Raw genomic sequence first — 17,051 nt, 5'->3', positions numbered from 1 at the left:
TCATTCGAGTCCACCTGTGTAGGATCGGACCCGAGGGATCGAGGAGGCCATCAGTGTTAGCAGTTGCAGAGTCATGTCCAGCGTCTGCCAGAGGTGAGTAGAATTAAACTTAATCTTTTAATTTATGAAATCAAATGCTTTTGGCATGTTTCATGCATCATGATGAATAGTAGGACTGATTGCATTAGTGTACACGAATATGAGGCATTGCATTTAACCTTGTACTTGGCACTGCTCCTTGTACATTGTATGATGTGACAGATCGGACATAGTTTTGGATACATTAGCCCTCACAGTAAAGACCTGAGGAGCCCCATCGAGGGCCGGGCACAGTAAAGTCCTGAGGAGCCTCTGAGAGGGGCCGGGCACAGAGTACTTCGGTACTATTTGATTGTACAGTAAAGACCTGAGGAGCTCCTTTGCGGGCCGGGCACAGATTCGAGGGAGTTTTGATCCGTCCATCTGAGATGATGTGATTTACTTGTGATGTGATGCATTCCATGAGATCATGTTTTATCACATGTTTTATATGTTCTACTCACTGGGCTTTTTAGCTCACCCCTCTCCCCTAACCCCAGTTTTGCAGGTCAGAGGTAGTCCAGGAAAACGTCAAGGGTAAAAGTCTTACTTATGTAATAGTATTAGATTAGTACTTTTAGTGTGGACATGTATTGTAAATTGATATAATGTTTTGTAAGAGATTGTAATGTAAAGTTATGTTTATTGGATTAGTACTGTGCTTGGCCCTAAGACTTGGTTAGTCCCTGTTTAATACATGATGTATGTTATGTCTAGATGTTGAGTTATGTTTGAACTAAACTGGTGGCATGTGTTGTTTACCACGCTAATGTTTGATGAGGACCCTCGTAGAGGTCTTATGTTTGTGGTTTGATGCATGCACAGGTTAGGTTCTAGTTCTTTGGATGTGACTCCAGCTTGATGTATGTTATGTTGACCCAGCTAGAGTTTTGATGAGGGCTCTAGTAGGGGGTTCTTTATGTTTCCAGTTATGTTGCATACAGGTTAAGCTCGGTATTTACATCTTATGTTTCAGTTTTTATGTTAAAGTTTTGATCATGTATGGGATTTGACCAGGTGATAGGTGGTATGTTTGGCTTGCTACGGGTCCCGGCGGCCTTAGGCCGATCTGGATCCTAGCGCCGGTGGCGGTTCGGGCCGTTACGCTAGGGTATCGGTTTCCGGGCTGTTACAAGCATGTTCGACGGCCGAAAGTTCGTTCGGCGGCCGAAAGTTCCTTCGGCTGTCGAACCTGGTTTCTCCCTTAGTGGCAGAAACTCAGCTCTTCTATGCATATACGCCTCCCAATCCATCCAAACATGCATAAACCTATTCTACAATACACATACACAAGCATACAAGCTCCTAGGGGCTTCAAACTATCTAAAACTCCATCTACAACACATCAAACATGCATTTGCAAGCCACATTGTTCAAAAACACAACATGAACTCATAAACCTAACCATAAGCTAAACATGCATTCTACCCCATAGATCTTCATAAAACTTACTTAAAACATACAATGAGCTTAAGATCGGCTCTTACCTCTTGAAGATCGAGAGAGAGACGACCTAATCTTGGAGATGGGAGATTTTCAACTTCCTTGGGTCTCCAAGCTCAAAACTTGCTCAAAACTTGAAAATCTTCAAAACAAGATGAAAACTTGTAAAAATCTTGAAAGATCTGAAGGAAAGGACTCAAGATTGGTGAGGGACGGTGAAGAACTCACCTTGGCCGACAATGGGGAGAAAAGCTCGTCCGTTTTCGGCTAAGGGACCCTTTTATAGTGGCTGGCCAGGCCACGTTCGGGGGCCGAACGTGCCTCCGCATGCATGCCATGTTCGGCGGCCGAACTTGAGGTTCGGTGGCCGAACCTGGACTTCCCTCACTTATGCCTTCGGGGGCCTAAGGCACACCCGAAATGCCTGCATGTTCGGCGACTGAACTTGAGGTTCGGCGGCCGAACCTGGGTTTTCCTCCAAGGTTGTTTTCATGCAAAAACTCATTTCCTTTTTACTTAAAACCATCAAAAACATTAAAACATTTTATGAAAACATGTTTCTACCCTACTAGGAGCTTCCGACATCCGAGATTCCACCGGACGGTAGGAATTCCGATACCGGAGTCTAGCCGGGTATTACATTCTCCCCCCCTTAAGAACATTCGTCCCCGAATGTTCCTCAACTAGCACATAGCATGGCATACAACATAACATACACATAAAACACATAAGATGCTAACCTTAGAAAAGATAAGGGTATTGCTGGAGCATGGACTCCCGTGTCTCCCAAGTGCATTCTTCTATATTGTGGTGGTTCCACAGGACTTTCACCATCGGGATTTCCTTATTTCTTAGCATTCTGATCTGGGTGTCTAGGATCCGTACTGGCTGCTCAACATAGGTGAGATCTTCTTGGATCTCCACATCAGGCTCACTAAGAACCTTGCCCGAATCTGACACGAACTTCCTCAACATTGAAACATGGAAAACCGAATGGATTCTTTCCATTGAAGCAGGTAAATCCAGCTTGCACGACACATTCCCAATCTTTTGCAAGATTTCAAAGGGTCCGATGTATCGTGGGGCTAGTTTACCTTTCTTCCAGAAGCGAACCACTCCTTTCATAGGGGACACCTTGAGCAATACCAGATCCCCCTCCTGAAACTCTACCTGTCTTCTGCGGATGTCTGCATAACTCTTCTGTCTGCTTGCAACAGTCTTGATTCTTTCTCTGATTATGGGTACTACCCTGCTGGTAATCTCTACTAGCTCAGGCCCTGCCAAGGCCTTTTCTCCAACTTCTTTCCAGCAAACAGGTGATCTGCACTTCCTCCCATACAAAGCTTCATATGGAGCCATCCCGATGCTAGCATGATGGCTGTTATTGTAGGCAAACTCCATCAAGGGTAGATGCTGCCTCCAAGAACCGCCAAAGTCCAGCACACACATTCTAAGCATATCCTCTATGGTCTGGATGGTCCTTTCTGATTGTCCGTCCGTCTGTGGATGGAAAGCAGTGCTAAAATCCAACCTGGTACCCATGGCATTCTGCAGACTCCGCCAAAATCTGAAGGTGAACTGGGGCCCTCTATCAAACACTATTGAAATAGGAACCCCATGCAGCCTGACAATCTCATCAACATACACCTGCGCCAACTTGTCCACAGAATAGCCACTCCTGACAGGGATGAAGTGAGCAGATTTGGTGAGTCTGTCCACAATCACCCATATGGAGTCCAATCTGTTGGACGTCGCCGGTAACCCCACTACGAAGTCCATAGCTATATTCTCCCATTTTCACTCTGGAATAGGTAGCGGGTTAAGCATTCCAGCCGGCTTCTGATGTTCCAGCTTCACCCTCTGACACACTTCGCAGGCTGACACAAACTGTGCCACTTCTTTCTTCATAGCTGGCCACCAATAAACCTTCTTCAGATCTTGATACATCTTGGTGGCTCCGGGGTGAACGTTGTATCTTGCATTATGAGCCTCTCTCATAATGTCTCCTTTTAGCCCTATGTCATCTGGTACACATAGTCTGCTCCCATAGCGGAGGATCCCTTTGCTGTCGAATCTGAACTCACTATCTTTGCCTGACTGAATAGTCCTGGCAATCTTTACTAACTCTGGGTCCTCATGCTGTTTCTGAGCCACCTGCTCCAGAAACACAGGTGTCACTCTCATCTGGGCCACTAAAGCACCTGTACCAGACAACTCCAACTGTAGACCTTCATCAATGAGCTTGTAAAACTCCTTCACCACTGGTCTCCTCTCTGCCGTGATGTGGGATAGACTGCCGAGTGATTTCCGGCTTAAGGCGTCTGCCACAACATTCGCCTTACCCGGATGGTACTGAATCTTGCAATCATAGTCACTCAGCAGCTCCACCCATCTCCTCTGTCTCAAATTCAAATCTCTTTGACTCAGGATGTACTGCAGGCTCTTATGATCTGTAAAGATCTCACAGTTTACCCCATAGAGGTAGTGCCTCCTCATCTTGAGTGCAAAGATTACTGCTGCCATCTCTAGGTCATGCGTGGGGTAATTTAACTTGTGCTTCTTCAGCTGTCTAGAAGCATAAGCAATCACCCTCTCATTCTGCATTAGTACACAACCCAGTCCCACACGGGACGCATCACAAAAGACTGTAAAGTCTTCATCACTAGATGGCAGAGCTAACACTGGCGCTGAAGTCAACCTCTTCTTAAGCTCTTCAAAACTCTCTTCGCACTGGTCGGTCCACACAAACTTTTGATTCTTCCTGGTTAGTCTGGTCAGAGGAGCTGCAATCTTTGAGAAGTCCTGAACGAACCTCCTGTAGTAACCTGCCAAACCCAAGAAACTTTTAATCTCTGTCACTGAAGTGGGTTTAGGCTAGTTAGCCACAGCTTCTACCTTCTTGGGGTCCACCTCTATTCCATTTTCCGACACCACGTGCCCCAAGAATGAAATGCTCCTCAGCCAGAACTCACACTTGGAGAACTTGGCATACAAGCCATGCTCCCTCAAGGTCTGTAGAACCAACCTCAGATGATGGGCATGCTCCTCTGCATTCCTGGAATACACCAAGATATCATCTATGAAGACAATAACAAAGTGATCCAGGTACTGGTTAAACACTCTGTTCATGAGATCCATGAATGTTGCAGGGGCGTTGGTTAACCCGAATGGCATTACAAGGAACTCAAAATGCCCATATCTGGTCCTGAAAGCTGTCTTTGGCACATCCTCATCTCTGATCCTCAGCTGATGGTACCCAGATCTCAGATCTATTTTGGAGAAACAACCCGCTCCTGCTAGCTGGTCGAATAGATCGTCGATCCTTGGCAAAGGGTACTTGTTCTTGGTAGTGACTTTGTTCAACTGCCTGTAGTCGATACAAAGTCTAAGGGATCCATCCTTCTTTCTCACAAACAAGACTGGAGCACCCCAGGGTGAGGTACTCGGTCGGATGAAGCCCTTGTCTACCAGCTCTTGCAACTATTCTTTCAACTCTTTCAATTCTGCTGGTGCCATCCTGTAGGGAGGGATAGAGATCGGTCGGGTTCCAGACATCAGTTCTATTTCGAACTCTATCTCCCTAGCAGGTGGTAAACCTGGCAGTTCGTCTGGGAACACATCCAAAAACTCTCTGACCACCGGCACCGAGGCGGGCTCTCTAACCTGACTGCTAAGCTCTCTCACATGAGCCAAATACCCCTGACATCCCCTCCTAAGCAACCTACGAGCCTGAAGAGCTGATATCAGACCTCTAGGTGTACCCCTCCTGTCTCCTCTGAAGACTACCTCTGACTCATCCTGACCTCTGAACTTGACTACCTTGTCCCTGCAGTCCAAGGTAGCACCATGGGTAGATAACCAGTCCATCCCTAGAATGACATCAAAATCTGTTAAATCTAGAACCACAAGGTCGGCGGACAAGCATCTTCCCTCAATAAACACAGGACTACACTGGCAGACTGACTCTGCCATTGATGGGTCACACTTGGGTCCACTGACCCAGAGAGGACACTCTAACCCAGAGATCACCAACCCCAACCTCTCAACGGCTCTCGGAGCAATAAAAGAATGAGATGCACCAGGGTCCATCAAGGCATACACATCTGAACAACCAATGACTAAGTTACCTGCCACCACGGTGTTAGATGCATCTGCCTCCTGCTGAGTCATCGTGAAGATCCGTGCTGGAGCTGATGGACCTTCACCTCTGAAACCTGCTGAAGAAGAGGCTACCCTTCTCCCTCTGCCTCTGCCACTGGCCTGAGTCGTGGCTGGAGCTGCTGGCTGCGCTACACTACCTGAAGCTTTCTGCTGGGACTGTACCATCGGGGCTGCTTTTGGACATTCTCGAGACATATGCCCCTCCTGACCACATCTGTAACAGGCTGTCGTCCCAAACCGACATACTCCCCTGTGTGGCTTACCACTCCTTGCACAAACTGCATTATCCGCACCAGAGCTTGAGCCACCTCCAAATCCCAGACTGGACTTAACCTTGTTCCAGAACTTGTTCTTCTTCGACTTCCTAGAGCCTCTGTCCCACTTTTTACTACCTGAAGCTGCTGCACTCATAGAAGAAGAGCCTGGGGTCTTAGAACCAGAAGGCTGTGCCACTGACTGCTTGACTTTCCCCTCGATGATAGCACTAGCCTCCATCCTCCTAGCCATATCTACTATGGCATGGAAGCTCTCCCTATCTGCGGACTGAATCAAGGAGGAATACCTGGAGTGAAGTTTCATGATATACCTCCTTGACTTCTTCTGGTCTATGTCAAGAGTTTGCCCTGCAAACGGCAACAGCTCCAAGAATCTGTCGGTGTACTCCTCTACACTCATTTCCTCTGTCTGCCTTAACTGTTCAAACTCAATCATCTTCAATTCTCTTGAACTGTCAGGAAAAGCCCATCCTGCAAATTCATTTGCAAACTCCTCCCATGATAGGTTGTCCAACCTCGGGCTCACATAGTTCTTAAACCATTCACGGGCCTTTTTGCATTTTAATGTGAACCCAACCATCTGAATGGCTCTACTGTCATCTGCCCCTATCTCATCTGTAATTGTTTTGACCCTCTCAAGGTACACAAACGGGTCATCACCGGTTTCAAACTGGGGAGCACCCAGCTTCATGTAGTCGGTCATCTTGACCTTGCTCCCACCAGATGAGCTAGGCTTAGGCATATGGGTTGCTGGAACTGTGGGTTCTGCTGATGGTGGAGGAGGTGCAACATTTTCTGAGGTAGGGTTTGCTGGATTTGGATAGTAAGGTGGGGGTGGATACATTGGGTATTGTGAATATGGTGGGTAGTAGGGTGGGTATGGCATCTGTGTGGGATAAGGGGTGAAGCTAGGGTAATCCGACGTACCTCCCATCGAATACCCGAGATTTTGTGAGAAGTGTGGGTAGTGAGGTGGCTGAACAAATCCCGAGGCCTGAGTGCCTCCTTGGGACTCTCCCATTCCCTCTTCTGACATGCTAACTCCTAGACTGCCATCCCTCCTCTGCTCTACATCCATATCATCCCTCATGTCCTCTGACATTCCTCTTTGAACTGTTCCCCTCACTGATCTGCTTCTACCCAGATCCAGAGACCTTCTAGGGTCTCTTACTGCTCTTTCTCTGTTAGACCTACTAGACATTGCCCTAGGCAATGTAGGAGGACGGGCGCTCATGCCCTCATCCTCAGGTGGCATTCCAGTCAATCGCGCAGATCGACGAGTTCCTCTCATCCTGTTTTCTAAAAAATAGCACACATCACATAAACGTTAGCATCATATGGTTCATGTGGGCACACATGAACCCGCATCACATACATCACATAACAATCATAGCATTAATGCACATGCATATAATCATGGCATTTCACATCATCATACAAGATAGGACTCACATCCTATCCTAGTGGACATGACCTTTCCTATTGTGCTTGACCTTCTATAACATCTATGAGCCCGACACTCTAGGTCCGACCATATGAACCTAGGGCTCTGATACCATTTTGTAACGACCCGAAAATCGGACCGCTACCGGCGCTAGGATCCAGGTCGGCTTAAGGCCGCCGGGACCCGTAGCAAGCCTGACATACAACCTGTAAACCTGTTTAATCCCATACATGATCAACAACATACATAAAAATTTAAAACTTTTCCTTACATCATACACCAAACTCAACCTGTGCATGCACTAAACATAATCATAACCATGATCCCTCTGTGGGATCTCATCAATGCCCCAACGGGCAATTTCAACATATGTTGAGTTGGTTTACATAAACATCATAAAGATCTAGGATCATGCATTAAAAGAGATACTATATACATAGGTCAAGCACAACCTCTAATCCTCAATATCATTACATTACATAACTATTCATAACTTTACATTTTTTTCATGTCCACATTCTATCTATTACATACAAATGACTTCAATACTCTTGCTGACCTCCTAGTCTACCCTGTACCTGCAAACCTGGGGAATTTGGGAAAGGGGTGAGCTACTAGAGCCCAGTGAGCAGAAATATAATAATAATTTAAAACACATGCTATTATGTAATGCATCACATCACAACCATATCACATCAAGGATGGACTTGTCACCAAGGGTCCTCTACATAGTCCAACTGTGCCAGGGGCGTAGTGCAGGCCACACCGGGTCTTTCTCTTACATAAAACATAACATACATGTCCAACTGTGCCGGGGGCGTAGTGCAGGCCACACCCGGTCTGATACGAACCAGCAAGCACAAGCACATGAGAATCAAGGAAGCAAGGATCCATTGGTGCTCCCTAGTGGACCAGTGACAAGAAGCAAAGCTAAGAAGCTTGAAGCAGCTATGAACTTACACATTCAAGAACAAGTAACACAAGAATTGACTGAGCTCGCCTTTGGCAAATGTCTCGTGAAGCTTGAAGACACACCTAAGCTGCTCACCTTGCTTAAGGTGTGTAATGGAGATAGCGCTGTCCAATTTATTCAGCATTGATATGATGGGCTTGCTATATTTTTATGATTTAACACTTGTTTTATTTTAGTCTTGTTTGGGCTTGTATTCTGGCCATATTTTATGTTTTAAGTTTTAGAGTGTTGGGCCATGTTTTGGGCTTATGTTTTAATACTTATGTGTTATTTTAGTGTGTGATTGGGCTTGGGCCTTATGTGTTTAAGTCAGGCCCAAGAAGAGTGTCTTAGGGTTTTATTTGTTTTTCTCCTTAGTATATAAGGATAAGAAACAATTGTAAGAGGGGGCTTTTAATCAAAATTTCAGAATTATTTTCATGCCTTTGGCGTGTATTGCTTTGAGTGAGAGTGAGGATTTGCTTTCATCAATTGCACCAGGAATCTTGGCTTACTTATCAACTATTTGTTGTGGCGTTTGTCAGATTCTCATCTAAATCCTTTGATCATTGGTGTTTCAGCTTCTCTAAGTTTGGGGTGCCATAGGAGGTGGGTTTATCAAATCTTTGGATTCCGTATCTACTTGTGTGTGTGGGTTTGAGGCTTGTGCCATAGGGTTCCGCGTCAGTTGGTATCAGAGCCAAAGTGAGGTAAATTCTTATTTATCTTAGGATCTAGGGGTTTTTGAGTTTTCCTTTTTTCTTCCTTGTTGATTTCAGTGAAAGCTTGTGTATTCATGGCTGCACCTTCTTAATAAATTATCACATAACCTGTTTTGGAAGAAAAATTCAAAATCCAAAAAAAAAAAAAAACGAAAATCAGTAAGAAAAAGAAAAAGAAAAAGAAAAAGAAAAAGAATTGCCTTTGCCATAGTTATCTTGATCTGGCCGAAATTGTGATCTCCTTCCTTTTTCATCTATATGTCCTTACCTATCTCAATTGATTGCTGTAGTTTATGGGAATCAATTTTAAATTTTGAATTTTGATTTGGGTTGAATCCAGATTAGGAGACAAAAGCAATCTGCCTATTGAATTTTTTTCCTGTTTCTATTTGTGGGTCTTGATACTTGCCTTTTTGGGTAGATTTAAATAGATCCATATTTAATTTACTTTGAGGTGAATTAAATTCAATTTTTTTCCAGATTCGTTTTTATTTGAATTCTAAGTTTCCTTTTTTGGTTTAAGGTTGTTTTTATTTCCTTGACATTGCTGGAGTATTATTTGCTTGTGTCTATACTCTAGGTGATATTTTCAAGTAGCACAACACCTAGTTCTTGTGTTACTTTCCAAATTGTCAGTGTCTTCTTTCTAGTTTTTGCGCACTTCCTTTTTTTTCTTTAGGTTTTCTTCTTTGTTTCATTAAACGCACCTTGTGGTTAGTTGGTTGGCCTTAGTTTCTGAAGTGCAATTGAAGAATCAGCAAAGGAGTGGTAAGTGTGCAGACACTTGAGTGCTTTCTTTTCTAACACAATATTTGCTAGTTCTCTTTGTTCTTTGTTGATTTAAGGTAGGATGAGTAAAGAAAAAAATGTGGTGGATAGTACTGGTGAAAGTGAATCGGACATGGGTAACGATTATGAGATCTTTAAGAAGTCAGTCAGTGGGGAGTTACAAAGGCTCAGTAGGGCTCTTGAGAGGATGACGGTAAGTATGGAGAGTTTGAAAGTCTCACAGGCTTCTACTTCTACAAGAATGGCTCATCGAATTCTTAACCCCGATAGACCACAAGTCCGAGAACCTCAAGTTCGAGGTGAAGTTGATGATACAGAAGATAATGTCGGACAAGGGAGGGGGAGAGGAGAAGTTCATGGAGGTAATAGAACAGGCGTAGGGTGGAATGGAGGTGGAGATGCTAGACTTGGCAGAAATGACGATGACACCGAGACATACCAAACCAACACAATTGACGGTGACTTGCGCTCCATAAAGATGAAAGTTCCTGAATTTAAAGGGAATAACAATGCTGAAGAATATATTGAATGGGAGAGAAAAACTGAGCAAATCTTTGAGTGTCATAACTATACCGAAGAGAAGAAGTCTCATATCGCCGCCGTTGAGTTCACAGGTTATGCCTCTTTCTGGTGGGATCAATTGAAATCCACTAGGAGGAATAAGGGTTTAAGGGCAGTTCCACCATGGGACTACTTGAAAGAGTTGATGCGCCAACGATTTATTCCTTCGCACTATTATAGGGATTTGTACAACAGGTTGGCAAGACTGGTGCAAGGAGGAAAGAGCGTGGAAGAATACCACAAGGAGATGGAGATGATGATGGCTAGGGCTCATATTGAGGAGGATGAGCAAATGTTGATGTCCAGGTTTCTAGGTGGTCTTAACCACTACATTGCTGAAGAACTTGACATGTACCAATACAATACCATGGAGGATATGGTTGATAAAGCAATGAAAATAGAAAGGCGACACAAGGGCAGAAATAATCTTAAACTCACATACAAGTCCTCAACTAGTGGTGGTGGATTTCCAGGCTATAGAAGTGGAGAAAAGAAAGATTACAAAAGCCCAATCCAGGGGGGCAAGGATTCGGTCCCCACTAACAAAGGACCTTCCCAAAGGAATAGCAAGGAACAGTCAGGTACTTCTAACTCTTCTAACCCTAGTAGAGAGATAAAATGTTTTAAATGTTTGGGAAAAGGACATATTGCATCTCAATGTCCTAATAAAAGAGTTATGATAGCAACTGCTGATGGGGGTGTAGTGTCTGATTCCGATCATAGTGATGATGAGATACATGCTAATATGACTGAATTGATTGATGCTCATAATGACTGTGATGATTCGGATGTGTTTGTTGATAATGTGTTTCTTGCTGAACGTGGTGAGATGCTTGTTGCTAGGCGTGCTTTGAATATCCAAGTTAAGGAAGAAAGTCTAGAACAACGGGAAAACATATTTCACACTAGGTGTTTGGTTAATGGAAAAGTGTGTACACTCATTATTGATGGAGGTAGTTGCACAAATGTAGCTAGTGTGTATATGGTGGAGAAATTGGGCTTGACTTCTATTAAACACCCTAAGCCATACAGATTGCAATGGTTGAATGATTGTGGTGAGGTTAGGGTCACACGCCAAGTAGTTATACCATTTTCTATTGGTAGGTACAAGGATGAGATCTTGTGTGATGTGGTACCTATGCAAGCAAGCCATATGTTGTTGGGTAGGCCGTGGCAATATGATAGAAAGGTGCAACATGATGGGTTCAATAACAAGTACTCCTTCACTTATGAAGGACAGAAGGTCATACTCGCTCCTTTATCACCTCAAGAGGTATATACAGATCAAATAAAGATGCTGGAGAGGAAGAGGGAGGCTTCGGCCTTGGATGTAAAGGGAAGTGAGAGCTTGAGTTCTGCGGAAACAATGAGAGAAAAGTGTGAGTCTGAGGGTAAAGAGGCTGGAAAAGAATCAAGACCAATAAATGGCCCATTGGTGAGAGAAAAGATGCAAGAGGGGAGGGCAAAACAAACATTTTATGTGAGAGCAAGAGAGATTAAGAGTGCTATTTCTTTAGGGCAGCCCGTGTTGCTTATAAGATACAAGGAGATTTTATTTGCTGACACTGATATTAACCTTTCTTCTTTGCCTTCTAGTTTTAAATCTATGATGCAGGAATTCACTGATGTCTTTCCAGATGAGCTACCTAATGGATTGCCACCGTTGAGGGGAATTGAGCATCAGATAGATTTCATACCTGGTTCTAGCATTCCAAATCGACCAGCTTACCGAAGCAATCCAATGGAAACAAAGGAAATGCAAAGGCAAATTGACGAGCTTATGGAGAAGGGATTGGTGAGAGAGAGTTTAAGTCCATGTGCTGTTCCTGTGCTGCTTGTTCCAAAGAAGGACGGCACTTGGCGAATGTGTGTTGATTGTAGAGCAGTTAACAAGATCACAGTGAAGTACAGGCATCCTATACCTCGGCTAGATGACATGTTGGATGAGCTTCATGGTGCCAGGCATTTTACAAAAATTGATCTTATGAGTGGATATCATCAGATTAGGATGAAACCTGGTGATGAATGGAAAACTGCATTTAAGACAAAGTATGGTTTGTATGAATGGTTAGTTATGCCTTTTGGTTTGTCAAATGCACCTAGTACGTTTATGAGGCTAATGAATCATGTGTTGCGTGCATACTTAGGAAAATTTGTAGTTGTTTACTTTGATGATATCTTGATCTATAGCAGGTCTCTCGACGAACATATTGAGCATGTTAGGTTGGTTCTGCAGGTTTTGAGGCAAGAGAGCTTGTATGCTAAACTTAAAAAGTGCACATTTTGTATAGATAGACTTGTTTTCCTTGGTTTTGTTGTGAGTGCACAGGGAATTGAGGTAGATGAAGAGAAGGTGAAAGCTATAAAGGAGTGGCCTATTCCTAAATCTATTTCAGATGTGAGGAGCTTTCATGGCCTTGCAAGCTTTTACAGGAGGTTTGTGCGCGATTTCTCTACGATTGTAGCACCACTCACAGGAATTATTAAGAAGGAAGTTGGGTTCAAGTGGGGAGAGGAGCAACAGAAAGCTTTTGACTGCTTAAAAGGGAAGTTAACATCCGCTCCTATATTATCTTTACCTAACTTTGATAAAACTTTTGAAATTGAGTGTGATGCTTCTGGCGTAGGTATTGGGGCTGTGTTGATGCAAGAGAAGAAACCAATAGCCTATTTCAGCGAGAAGTTGAACGGAGCACATCTCAATTATTCAACCTATGAAAAGGAGTTGTATGCCTTGGTGAGAGCACTGGACGTGTGGCAACACTATCTCCTGCCCAAGGAGTTTGTGATACATACGGATCATGAGTCCTTAAAACACTTGAAGGGACAAGGCAAGTTGAATAAGAGGCATGGTAAGTGGGTTGAGTTTATTGAACAATTTCCATATTTGATTAAGTATAAGCATGGGAAAGACAATGTGGTTGCAGATGCTTTGTCTAGGAGGTATGCTTTAATTAATGCTGTGAGTTCTAAATTGCTTGGTTTTGAGCATGTTAAGAACTTGTACATTAATGATACTGATTTCGGAAATGTGTTTGTGGCTTGTGAGCATGGAGCTTTTAACTCTTTTTATAGGCATGATGGTTATTTGTTTAAGGGTAAGAAATTGTGTGTGCCTAGATGCTCTTTGCGTGATTTGCTTATGCTTGAATCTCATTGCGGGGGTTTGATGGGGCATTTTGGAGTGCATAAGACTTATGACACCTTATTTGAGCATTTTTATTGGCCTTCTATGCACAAAGACGTTGAGAAAGTGTGTGCTTCTTGTATTGCATGTAGACAGACAAAGTCTAAGTCTATGCCTCATGGTCTTTATATGCCTTTACCTGTTCCTAGTTCACCCTGGATGGATATTTCTATGGACTTTGTGCTTGGCTTACCTAGGACTAGGCGTGGTAGAGATAGCATATTTGTTGTTGTCGACAGGTTTAGCAAGATGGCTCACTTCATTCCTTGCCATAAAACTGATGATGCCATCAATGTAGCTGACTTGTTCTTCAGGGAAGTGGTTCGACTTCATGGAGTGCCAAGGACAATTGTGTCAGATAGAGATGCAAAGTACCTTTCACATTTTTGGAAAGTATTGTGGGGTAAGTTGGGTACTAAACTCCTATATTCTACTACTTGTCATCCACAGACAGATGGCCAAACAGAGGTGGTGAATAGAACTCTTGGTACCTTACTCAGAGCTATAGTGGGTAAGAATTTGAACACTTGGGAAGATTGCTTGCCTTTCATTGAGTTTGCATATAACCGTAGCATACATTCTTCTACGGGGTTTTCTCCATTTGAGCTTGTTTATGGTTTTAACCCACTAACTGTACTTGATCTCGTTCCTTTACCTCTACATGAGCTTGCTAGTTTAGATGGTGCTAAAAAGGCAGAATTGGTGAAGTCCTTACATGAGAAGGCTAGGTCTAACATAGAGAAGAAGAACAAGGTGTATGCTGACAGGGCAAATAGGAGACGGAAGAAAGTGGTGTTTGTTCCTGGAGATTGGGTTTGGGTGCACTTCCGAAAGGAACGATTTCCAAATCAGAGGAAGAATAAGCTGGATGCTCGTGGTGATGGTCCATTTCAAGTTTTAGAGCGAATCAATGAAAATGCTTATAAAATAGACTTGCCAGGTGAGTATGGGGTTAGTGCTACCTTTAATGTGTCTGACTTGTCTCCTTTTGACTATATTCCAGATTTGAGGACAAATCTTTTCGAGGAAGGAGGGAATGATACGAACCAGCAAGCACAAGCACATGAGAATCAAGGAAGCAAGGATCCATTGGTGCTCCCTAGTGGACCAGTGACAAGAAGCAAAGCTAAGAAGCTTGAAGCAGCTATGAACTTACACATTCAAGAACAAGTAACACAAGAATTGACTGAGCTCGCCTTTGGCAAATGTCTCGTGAAGCTTGAAGACACACCTAAGCTGCTCACCTTGCTTAAGGTGTGTAATGGAGATAGCGCTGTCCAATTTATTCAGCATTGATATGATGGGCTTGCTATATTTTTATGATTTAACACTTGTTTTATTTTAGTCTTGTTTGGGCTTGTATTCTGGCCATATTTTATGTTTTAAGTTTTAGAGTGTTGGGCCATGTTTTGGACTTATGTTTTAATACTTATGTGTTATTTTAGTGTGTGATTGGGCTTGGGCCTTATGTGTTTAAGTCAGGCCCAAGAAGAGTGTCTTAGGGTTTTATTTGTTTTTCTCCTTAGTATATAAGGATAAGAAACAATTGTAAGAGGGGGCTTTTAATCAAAATTTCAGAATTATTTTCATGCCTTTGGCATGTATTGCTTTGAGTGAGAGTGAGGATTTGCTTTCATCAATTGCACCAGGAATCTTGGCTTACTTATCAACTATTTGTTGTGGCGTTTGTCAGATTCTCATCTAAATCCTTCGATCATTGGTGTTTCAGCTTCTCTAAGTTTGGGGTGCCATAGGAGGTGGGTTTATCAAATCTTTGGATTCCGTATCTACTTGTGTGTATGGGTTTGAGGCTTGTGCCATAGGGTTCCGCGTCACGGTCTTTCCCTTACATAGTGCCAGGGGTGTAGTGCAGGCCATACCTGGTCTTAGATATCGTATCACATCTCATCATACTGAGGACCAATGGGTCATCCAACATCCATCCACAACAACATCAAGATATGCAATGCAACATATTCGTGAATTCTAATGCAAACACCCTAAAATATCACATGGCATTTATGATGGATGATTCATGCTAAAACTTTCATTTATTTAAAACATAAGAGTTTATTCTACTCACCTCTGGCTAGCTCTGACACTGACTGAAGCAGCTGACTCACTGCTGAGGTCCTCGGTTCCTCGGGTCCGAACCTACACAGGTGGACTCAAATGAGGGACCAACATACTATAACATGACTCTGAAAACATCCCCCAAAAACCCTCTAAAACACCTCAGAACATCCATGCAAAAACATGCAAAGGAAGGCTGGACAGGGCACTTTCGGCGGCAGGTTCGGCGGCCGAAAGTACCTCAAGAGCCGAAAGTCAGGCAGGTTCGGCGGCACCTTCGGCGGCCAAAACTCCCAGACAGAGGCGAAACTCATGCATGTTCGGCGGCACTTTCGGCGGCCGAAACTCCCAGACAGAGACGAAAGTCTCCTTTCAGGGGCAAGCTTCGGCAGCCGAAGGCTGCTTCCACAAGCATGTTCGACGGCCGAAAGTTCCTTCGGCTGCCGAACCTGGTTTCTCCCTTAGTGGCAGAAACTCAGCTCTTCTATGCATATACGCCTCCCAATCCATCCAAACATGCATAAACCTATTCTACAACACACATACACAAGCATACAAGCTCCTAGGGGCTTCAAACTATCTAAAACTCCATCTACAACACATCAAAAATGCATTTGCAAGCCACATTGTTCAAAAACACAACATGAACTCATAAACCTAACCATAAGCTAAACATGCATTCTACCCCATAGATCTTCATAAAACTTACTTAAAACATGCAATGAGCTTAAGATCGGCTCTTACCTCTTGAAGATCGAGAGAGAGACGACCTAATCTTGGAGATGGGAGATTTTCAACTTCCTTGGGTCTCCAAGCTCAAAACTTGCTCAAAACTTGAAAATCTTCAAAACAAGATGAAAACTTATAAAAATCTTGAAAGATCTGAAGGAAAGGACTCAAGATTGGTGAGGGACGGCGAAGAACTCACCTTGGCCGACAATGGGGAGAAAAGCTCGCCCGTTTTCGGCTAAGGGACCCTTTTATAGTGGCTGGCCAGGCCACGTTCGGGGGCCGAACGTGCCTCCGCATGCATGCCATGTTCAGCGGCCGAACTTGAGTTTCGGCGGCCGAACCTGGACTTCCCTCACTTATGCCTTCGGGGGCCTAAGGCACACCCAAAATGCCTACATGTTCGGCGGCCGAACCTGGGTTTTCCTCCAAGGTTGTTTTCATGCAAAAACTCATTTCCTTTTTACTTAAAACCATAAAAAAATATTAAAATATTTTATGAAAACATGTTTCTACCCTACTAGGGGCTTCCGACATCCGAGATTCCACCGGACGGCAGGAATTTCGATACCGGAGTCTAGCCGGGTATTACATTGTTAATCCAGATGTGTTCAAACTGGAGCGTTTTGATGGAACC

The sequence above is a fragment of the Manihot esculenta genome, chromosome 11 (genome assembly GCF_001659605.2).
Source record: "Manihot esculenta cultivar AM560-2 chromosome 11, M.esculenta_v8, whole genome shotgun sequence".
Classification (NCBI taxonomy): Eukaryota; Viridiplantae; Streptophyta; class Magnoliopsida; order Malpighiales; family Euphorbiaceae; genus Manihot; species Manihot esculenta.
The sequence above is the reverse complement of the archived record's forward strand: the minus strand, read 5'-3'. Positions refer to the sequence as shown.